The sequence below is a fragment of the Gorilla gorilla genome, chromosome 14 (genome assembly GCF_029281585.2).
Source record: "Gorilla gorilla gorilla isolate KB3781 chromosome 14, NHGRI_mGorGor1-v2.1_pri, whole genome shotgun sequence".
NCBI lineage: Eukaryota > Metazoa > Chordata > Mammalia > Primates > Hominidae > Gorilla > Gorilla gorilla.
The window spans coordinates 127,199,791-127,206,921 of NC_073238.2; the positions used below are offsets into that span (position 1 = coordinate 127,199,791).

The 7,131-nt window shown below is 46.2% G+C and overlaps 1 long non-coding RNA gene across 1 annotated transcript; it reads right to left on the bottom strand.

Annotated features, from left to right (window-relative positions):
• Nucleotides 1-563: 563 nt before the first annotated feature.
• On the bottom strand, nt 564-2,033 carry LOC115932767 (uncharacterized). Its single transcript, XR_004068936.2, has 2 exons — nt 1,892-2,033; nt 564-1,120 (listed from the first exon to the last, which is right to left on the bottom strand). It is a non-coding gene; the product is annotated as an uncharacterized lncRNA (long non-coding RNA).
• Between the last annotated feature and the right edge of the window lie 5,098 nt (nt 2,034-7,131).

Sequence of the window (7,131 nt, forward strand, 5' to 3'; positions counted from 1 at the left end):
TCACAACTTCACGAATGTTAACAACCTGTCCAATTACAGGGAAGGGGGTCCCGACCCCTCGCACCTGCTAATTAAAATTGCTAATCACCAGCAATTATCTGGCTGAGCTTTAGAAACCATTTGACCCTTCGCCCACCAAGGGAGCGATGTTTGCGGCCCCTCCCCGGAGCCGAGCCAAGCTGTCCCCAGCGCCTGCCTATTAAGTGCCACTAATAGGAAATCAACAAAAGCGCCGTGACATCTGTGTAGGCGTCCCAGGCCCCAGGTCTGAGTGCACAGGTGCTGGCCATGAGGCTGCCAAAGAAAGTGCCAAGAGCAGGAAATTCACCAACAATGAGGCGGACTGTGCTCGCTGCGGAATCGGCAGCCCCATTGCCCGCAGCCGTGCCTTGGCCTCCGGATAATTAGGTCCCCAAACCAGGCAGCCCTTTGTCCCGAGCGGCTGGCTGGCCAAAAGCATTGGACAGGGATTTTAAAAATCTCTTCTTTTTAACGACTCCTCTCCCTGCTCAAGCATAAATGAAAGATGTTATTTAAAAAAAAAAAAAAAAAAAGTCCACTGAGAGGATCTCAAATGTGTAGCCTTTATGTGGTAGGGAGAGTGGGGTTTCCTACTCTTACTGCTGGAGTGCAGAAGTGTCCTTTCATTGCTGGGTTGAAGCGGGCTCACAGAAGAGACGGTGATTGTGATCTGCTGCTAGGAAAAGGTTCTGGGATAGCTCAGGCTCCCAAAAGGCAGCTTCCTGGGAAGCTCGTGGGTTTCAGCACCCCAGTCCATAGGTTTCTGCAGTGCCTGCTTCTTCCCCGCAATGCGATCTTTTAAAAACACCCCTCGGCCCATTCAGCAGATTCACAGACACATCACACTTTCTTTCTTGCCGTTTGAGGATGAGATGGTCTAAGTTTAGAAATTCATCCTGGGAGTGGTTTCAACAGCTCTGGATATAAAAACAGCGCAAGAAGGAAATGTAAATGTAGCTGAGTGGGACGCGTGTGATTTCAGACCCAATTACCGGCAGACTGCAAAGGAGACAGATGCAGATGGCTCCAGATGCGGGGAAGTGCGCTCCGGTCGAGGGCCGTGATTGGGGATGATCATCGCCTACAGCGGCCTTTGGTCCTTTATGAAAAAATAAAGTGAATAAAATAGTTTTACCCCATGGGTTTCAATTCCCTGCTCACCCTCTCTTGGCCTCCCCCTCCATCTCCCTGCAGCCTGGGTGTGACCTTCAGTCCGCAGGCGGGCATTGAGGCCTCGGCACAGTCTGACCCTATTTCTACAAGGGGAGAAGGAGCCTGACACGGTCAGAGTTTTGCCAAAGCCACGGCCATTGCCAAAGTCCACTCTCCACATGTGTCTTGGCTGGAGTGGCTGGTTTCTGGAATTCAACATGTAAAGGCACCAATGATCCCTCTGGGAACCCAGAAAAAGGCAAGTTGGAGGCTACTGCCACGTTCCACCTGGCCTCTGTCCCCACGCCACAGCTGGGCACCTCCACCCTCCCCCCACGCAGAGAGGGGACTGCCGGACACAGGCTCCAGAGAACAGGGCTGCCAAGACCCACGGAGGCCTCCCCATCCCTGTACTGGGGAACTGAGATGAAAGCCACCCCCGCATTTGTCCAGAATGAGTGGAGACTGGACTTCAGGGTTGGACCCGCCTGTGGGGCTGAGCAGGGGTCGGTAGGCATTTGTTGAAGGTGTTCCTGCCCCTCCCAGCCCCTGCCTGGCTTCCGCACTAGCCCCGGCACCTGGGATCCTGCATTTTCTTCCTAATCCTTTATCCAAGGCCGAGCTTGATAATTCTGCCTATTCTCCTTCCCCCCGTTTTCCTCCCCTCTACCTAACAGGTTTCTGGGCTTCTGACCCATACCCCTGACCTCACCACAACCTTTGTTTTCAGTGTAGCAAATACATAAACCAGGACCATAATCGTTGATGATCATTCTCAAGTACTATGTACTGTACACAGCTGTCTGTGCTAGACTCTTACATGCCGGCCGCGCAGCAGGTTTGTTCACACCAGCATTACTGCACCCACGTGAGTGATGCACTGTGTGACCCCAGGATGGCTGTGATGTGACAAAGCCCAGCACACACAATTAGCTATAGCAGTCATATTTGATAATGGTAACAAACGATCATGTCACAGGTTGGTGTATTTATTATGCTATACTTCTCATCATTATTTTGGAGTACTGCTCTTTCTATATATGTGTAAGTCAACTGCAGAACAGCCTCAGACAGGTCCTTCGGGAGGTGTCCAGAAGAAGGCATTGTCATAGATGACGGCTCCGTGTGTGTCACTGCCCCTGAAGACCTTCCAGTGGGACAACATGTGGGGGCGGAAGACAGTGATGTTGACAGTCCTGACCCCAGGACCCGGCCGAGGCTAATGTGTGTGTTTGTATTTTTGTTTTTAACAAAAAAAAATTTTTTTTAAGTAAAAAATTAAAAATAGAAGAAAAGTATATAGAATAAAGATACAAAGAAAATATTTTTGTACAGCTGTACAATGTGTGTTTTAAGCTGAGTGTTATTATAAGAGTCAAAAAATTAAAAGTTTATAAAAGTAAAAAAAGTCATAGTAAGCTAAGGTTAACGTATGATTGAAAGAAGAAAACTATTTTTGGTCAGTGTAGTGCACCGAAGGGTACAGCGTTTGTGAGTCACCCGTAGAGCGCAGTCATGTCCGAGGCCTTCACAGCCAGTCCGCACCCACTCCCTGACTCACCCAGAGCAACTTCCAGTCCCGCAGCTCCATTCGTGGGAGGTGCACTGTGTAGGTGTGCCCGTTTTTATCTTTTGTACTGTATTTTCACTGTATTTTTTCTATGTTTAGATATATTTAGACACTTAAGGGCTTACCATTGTGTTGGAGTTGCCTACAGTGTTCAGTAGAGTCACACACTATGCAGGTTTGTAGCCTAGGAGTCAGAGGCTGCACCATAGACCCGAGGTGTGCAGCAGGCGCTACCGTCTAGGTTTGAGTCAGCACACTCTACATCAGGGGTGTTCAATCTCTTGGCTTCCTTGGGCCGCATTTCAAGAATTGTCTTGGGCCACATGTAAAATACACCAACACTAATGATAGCTGATGAGCTAAAAAAAAAAAAAAAAAAAAAATCTCATACTGTTTTAAGAAAGTTTACGAATTTGTGTTGGGCCACATTCAAAGCCATCCCGGGCCACATGCGGCCCATGGGCCATGGGTTGGACAAGCTTGCTCCAGATGTCCACACAGTGGTGAAATTGCCTAACAACACATTTCTCAGAAAGCGCCCCGCGGTTAAGCAATGCATGGCTATATCTTTGGATTCCCATGTCATAACTAACCTTAAATAAACTGCCTAATTGGTGTATCATCGAAGAAGATCCACATGTAACTGAAAAGGCCATTAAAAGACTCCTCTTACCAACTGTGTATCTGAGCGAATGGAATTATCTTCATCCACTTCCACCAGAAAGAGATGTGAGAATCCACTGACTCCTGCTAAGCCAGGCATGAAAGAGATTGGCAAAGGCACACACACCAAGACCACTCTTCTCATTAAATTTTTTTTTATTTGGAAAATATCACTTTTAATAAAAATATGCTAGGTTTACACAGAATGTATTTAATATTTTAAATTTCTCAGTTTCCGTAGTTATTATTAAGCACATTAAGAGTGCAAAGTTGCCCAGAGACTAGGCCACTTGAGAACAGCGGCTCCACCCTCCCACGTCCGTGCTGTGAAGCCACCCCACCCCAGAGGCCGGCCAGGATTCAGGCAGCTCCTGCTGCACGCGTTGGAGAATTACTTCCCCTGGAAGCTGGAGAGCGTTTGGAATGAGATCCAGAAAAGCTGCCACCATCAAGATCACCGCCTCCTCTGTGTGCCTGTTTCAAACCAGCACCGAAATACCACCATCCTGTGGGCCCAGAAGCTTTGGCCTGGCTCTCAGAAGGATGCTCGAGCGGCTCCTTGGTGAGAACCATGGCAGGGAACGGCACCGGGGCCTCCAAGGTGGTGCAGGTGAGCTGCACACAGCTGAAGGAGATAAATGATGTTTTGCACATCAGCCACGAAACCAGATTAAGGAACTTCCCGTTCCAGACAACATGAAGTAGGTCCATTTCTCTCTATTCCCCTCACTAAGAACAGCTAGAACTGTATGTATTATACATCAAACACTCAAGAAAAAGCTGTGAAAATTCGAGAAGGCAGACGGGCTAGAGACAGCAGGACCTGAGGAAACATGTAGCATTTTCTTTATCCTCACTGAGGCCTGGAGAGTCCAGCCATGCGGAAACACTAACAGACACAGACCCAACAAAAGGCCAAAGAAAAGCCAGTTCTCTCTCTAGGTCAAAGGAATGGAGCAACTTAGCAGGAAGGAAAACTTTTCAACAACAATGGCCTCCTCCAGCCAAGCACCAGAGGAGAGGTTGTGGCCCCGCCCACACTCCTGATGGGTGGATCAGCAGAGACCTGACGGAGAGTCTGACCTCCACCCCCTGCACTCAGAAGGCACCTCCCAACACCCCAGGTGTCAGGGCACCTGTTGAGGAACCCAGACTTCTACGGCTAATTGACAGTAATGAGGCAACAGCCTCCTCTCCTGATGGTGTGCTGTCAGAGGAGACCCTGCTAAAGCAGAAGGTGAACATAAGAACGTGGTGTAATACTGAAGATGTTGAGATACAATTAAAAATCACTCATCTGGTGATTCCTCAAAGACCCAGAACCAGAAATACCATTTGACCCAGCAATCTCATTACTGGGTATATACTCAAAGGAATATAAATCAGTCTATTATAAAGACATATGCATGTGTATGTTCATTGCAGCACTATTCACAATAGCAAAGACATGGAATCAATCCAAGTGCCCATCAGTGATAGACTAGACAAAGAAAATGTGGTACACACACACCATGGAATACTACACAGCCATAAAAAGGATGGGTTCATGTCCTTTGCAGGAACATGGATGAAGCTGGAAGCCATTATCTTCAGCAAACTAACACAGGAACAGAAAACCAAACACCACATATTCTCACTTACAAGTGGGAGCTGAACAATGAGAGCACATGGACAGAGAGAGAAGAACAACACACACCAGGGCCTGTGGTGGGGGCAGAGGGAAGGAGAGCATCAAGAAAAATAGCTAACACATTCTGGGCTTAATACCTAGATGATGGGTTGATATGTGCAACAAACCACCATGGCACACATTTACCTATGTAACAAACCTGCACACCCTGCACATTGTACCCCAGAACTAAAAATAAAATAAAATAAAAACCACTCATCATACTAAGAATCTGGAAAACCTCAACTTAAATGAGAAAAGGCAAGCAACAGACACCAACTCTGACGTGGCACAGATGTTGGAACTATCAAAGAAGCAATTGTCACAATTACAAACCTGCTGGAAACGTGAAAATAGAAAGCATCAGCAAAGAAACAGAAGATACAGCAAAGAACCAAATGGAAATGTTAGAACTGAAAAATATGATAATGCAAATAAAATAACCTGCTGGATGGGCTCAACACAAGAATGTAGAAGACAGAGGAAATAGCCAATGAACTTGAGAATGGAACAGTAGAAATTACCCAATCTGACCAGCAGAGAGAAGACAGGTTAAAAAAAAAAAAAGAATAAAATGCCTCCAGTATCTTGGAAGTAAAACAACAACCTAACATTCATGTTGTTGGAATCCCAGAAGAAGAGGAGAATGAGGACAAGGCTGGAAAAGGCATCTAAAAAAATAATGGAAGAAAATTTCCCAAATTTGGCAAAAATCATACACTTCAGAATCAAGAACCTGAGCAAAGCCAAGGCACAGCCCGTATCCCAGTCAAACTTCAGAAGCTGCAGACAATGAAAAACTCCCAAAAGCAGCCAGAGAGAAAAGAGGTGTCACTCATAGGGAAAAAAAATACAAAAGATAGCAAATTTCTCATCAGAAACCCTAGAGACTAGTCCCAATAGGGCACAAATTCTTCAAGGGCTGAAAGAAAAGAACTATCAGCCCAGAATACTATATGCAGCAAAGATTTCCTCAAGACTTAAGGGAAAATCATGACATTCTCTGATGAAGAAAAATGGAGAAAATTTATCACAATCAGACCTGTCTTAAAACAATGGAGAGAGGAAGTTCTCTAAACAGAAGGGAGACGATGGAAAAGGGAATCTCTAAAGGTGAGGAAGGAAGGAACAGCGACAGAAAGAAAGGAAATGCTGGTGGAGACATTAGACCTTCCTCCTCCTCCTGAGGTTTTTGGGGTTTTTTGTTCGTTTGGTTTTTGGTTTTTTGTTGTTGTTGTTGTTGATGTTGTTGTTTTGAGATAGAGTTTCGCTCTTGTTGCCCAGGCTGGAGTGCAATGGTGTGATCTCGGCTCACTGCAACCTCTGCCTCCCAGATTCAAACAATTCTCCTGCCTCAGCCTCCCAAGTAGCTGGGATTACAGGCGCCCATCACCATGCCCGGGTAATTTTTGTATTTTTAGTGGAGACGGGATTTAGCCATGTTGGCCTGGTTGGTCTCAAACTCCTGACTTCAAGCAGTCCACCCACCTCGGCCTCCCAAAGTGCTGGGATTACAGGCATGAGCCACGGCCCCCAGTCTCCTCCTGAGCTTTCTAAACTTTGTTTGAAAGTTTGAGCAAAAATAATCATGTTGTGATTCCCAATGTATGTGTAGGAAATTGCAAAACAATGATTTTACAAAGGCAGGAGGTGATAATGAGCTTACAGAAATGTAAGATTTCTGCAGTTCACTCAAACTGATAAAATGTCAACACTAAAATAAAATAAAATAAAAAGTTTAAAATTAAAAAAATAATTCAAAGACTAGACAATTTTAGAAGAGAAAACCACTGAGGATAAGCGCAGTCCCTGAAATGAAGAATGTGTGATGGGCATCACCGGTGGGGGCTGGGGGCATGTGCCAGGGCAGTGCTCAGTCCCTGGAGTGAAGAATGTGTGATGAGCATCACCAGTGGGGGCTGGGGGAGTGTGCCAGGGCACTGCTGGTGGCATCTCTCTGCCACCATGGAGATTCATCAAGGAAAATGGTGCTGTCTCCAATTTATGGGTCAAGACAGATCTGGTGACTTGCAAAGTCCAGCATCCAAAAGCCAGG